The 2,846-nt window shown below is 29.1% G+C and overlaps 1 long non-coding RNA gene across 1 annotated transcript; it reads left to right on the top strand.

Annotated features, from left to right (window-relative positions):
- Nucleotides 1-1,780: 1,780 nt before the first annotated feature.
- Nucleotides 1,781-2,453, top strand: LOC149578754 (uncharacterized). Its single transcript, XR_016357460.1, has 2 exons — nt 1,781-1,914; nt 2,129-2,453. It is a non-coding gene; the product is annotated as an uncharacterized LOC149578754 (long non-coding RNA).
- The last annotated feature ends 393 nt before the right edge of the window (nt 2,454-2,846 follow it).

Genomic DNA, 2,846 nt, shown 5'->3' with positions numbered 1-2,846 from the left:
CAAAAAGCGCAATTTGAGAGTTATCAAGAATGGTTAATGATAGACTTGAAAATACATAATTCGGGTCACAACATTAACCTGTGATAAGTTGGAGCTTAGAAGCCAGACTTTATAAATTTCAAGTGTTGTGTGGAGTTGGGAACGAGCCAGGGACATGGAAGTTTAGAGACTCACAAAAATTCAGAAATAAAATGGCCAATTTAAAGCTTAAAATCGGGCAAGTTTCAAAAATTAGCCAAGGCTTATAAAATTGAAAGAATTTTATAATCGGGCAACAATTTTATAAATATATAAGTATTACATGAGAATTTTGTTTAGTTATTGTTTTGTTCTAATAATTCATGGTTTTTAATTCAAATAATTAAGAAAGTAGAAGTTTTGATCATTTATGCTAAAATATAATGTAAAATATCTAAAAGTTGATAAAAAATAATGAGTAATTGTTGATATAATTATATAAAATAGACTATAATTAAATTTTGTAATACAAAAGATGATTAATTATTATACACAATATTCTAAATAACATCTTATCACTGGTAGAAAGTAATTGATAATTGTATGCCAGTGAATGCAATGGTATTGGTACAACAAATACAATAAATTAGAATTATTTGAGATGTTTATTAAGAGGGAGAAATTAAAAATATATCCTAGAAGTTAAATTGAAAAACACTAACACCATGTTCTCATGCGGTCCCATTTTTATTTTTAAAAAAAATATTAAAATGATTAGCAACAATATTAGCAGTTGCATGGGACCATAAATTGCTAATCTAGAAGAGCAATTTCTCACATTATCCACTAAACTAAAATTGAAATTGAAAACCAATGACATGACTAGCTAATCTTAAAGAAAAAAAATTCACATTATCTACTAAATTGAAATTGAAATTAAAATTGAAATCGAAAACCAATGACATGACAATAATCTTAAAGATCAATTTTCCACATTATCCACTAAACTAAAATTGAAAGTGAAAGTGAAAAGCAAAAAAATAATGAGACTAAACCAAAAGAACAATTTCACATCTTGATTGGAGACATGGGGAGATGAAGAAAAGCTAAACTAAACTAAACTCAAATTCAAAAATAGAGTCATGACTAGCTAAACAAAAAGACATTTTCTAAATATATCCACTTCACAAAACTTGAATGAAAATTGAGAAATAGTGATGTGATTGGTTAAAGTTAAAGAATAATTTTCCACATTTATTCTCTTAAAAACTTACAATTGAAACTTAATAATAGTGACACAATTGGTTACAATAAAAGATTATTTTCTTATATTTATAAATAAAAGTAAAATTAAAAAAATCCAATTGAAATTTAAAAAGAGCAACATAATTGACTAAACTAAAATAAATTTTACTCATATATAAAATAATTTTGAAAAAAATTATAATATTAAATTTAATTGAAATTTAAAAATAGTGAAATAATTAGATAAGAAAAAAGAATAGTTTTCGACATTTATTTGAAAGAAGAAACATGAAAACATTTTTTTAAAAACCTAAATTTAAAGTAAAAAGAAAAAAGAAAAATGATGACATGATTGGATAAACAAGGAGAATAATTTCACATGTTTATGCCAACTCAGGGGAAACTGAAAATGATAAAGCAAAATTGCATGACTACGCATCCACACATGTTAATTGTACGGCCTAGTAGGACTGACAAGTCGTGGCCATCCATGTTGAAGGAACTCAGGCATCCGGGCAATCGAACAAACTGCCTGGATAGTTGTTGTCATCTTTGTTCTCACCCAATCCTTGAGAACTAATAATCTATCTACTATTTTAGAAACTACCATCATTCCATTACTATGTGTGCTCGTACATATCCTTTGGTTCAGGAATTCCACAAGATCAACAAACCCCAAGATGCAGAAAGTTCAAAAGCCCTATAACAGAGGTAACATCTATTCACATTTCTCCATTAACTCCTCTTATTCAATCCCTTGATAATGTATTTTGAATTGTTCAACCTCATTTTACACAAGATAGTAGACATCAAATTATGGAGAGCTTGGGAATATTTTTTCTTTTCTACTTCTTTCTTTTCTTTCTCTTAATCTCGACCTATTAGATTTCTCGCTTCCTTTTGTTTCATTTTGTTTGTTGTTTAGGTTTCACTTGGTAGTGGGCAGCGATAGAAGATTGTTTCAATGATAGGCTCACAAGCTTGGTCAATTAGCCAAATCCATCAATGTTGAGTTTGATTTCAAAATGGGAATGGCCGAGAAGTTTGAGAATGTGAAACCTTGCATGCTTCACCTCAAGGGCAAAGAAATTATTGCTGCTAATTCCATTTCCCAGCTTCATCATCTACTTAACAATGGTCCTTCCTAATTGTCTCCCATTGACCTCTTCCTAAGTTTGTCAGGAGCCAACCAGAAGGTTTGTAATTGAATTTTAAAAAAATCAACTTCTTTGCGTTGTCTTGTTTTTGCAGTATACAAACATGGTATTGGTACTAAAGGCAATATACAAATATGCATAATTGAAAAGCTCTCATCTTCATCGCAGGCTTGGAAGGCAAATTGCATAAGAATCATCGAAGTTACTCCATTTTAATTATGAACGACACAAAGAAAAATTAAATGAATCGTTGTCTTCAGAATGGAATTTGGGGAAAAAAAATCTTTTTATAAACACTTAAGACAAAATATCTACCCTACTTAAAATATTAAAATTTATATAAAAAAAAACATTGGAATTATTGAACTTGTAAAGTAATAAAATTTACAGCCATCCTTGGCCTAATTTGGAAGGAAGCAAATTTGCACTAAAATTCAGAGAATGTACAACTGGGGATCATGCATATCTATTGGTTCTGAAATGTGA

Source organism: Cupressus sempervirens, chromosome 1 (genome assembly GCF_028749045.1).
Source record: "Cupressus sempervirens isolate cs-2001-9-10 chromosome 1, ASM2874904v1, whole genome shotgun sequence".
NCBI classification, from domain to species: Eukaryota; Viridiplantae; Streptophyta; class Pinopsida; order Cupressales; family Cupressaceae; genus Cupressus; species Cupressus sempervirens.
This window is presented reverse-complemented; position numbering and strand designations above follow the sequence as displayed.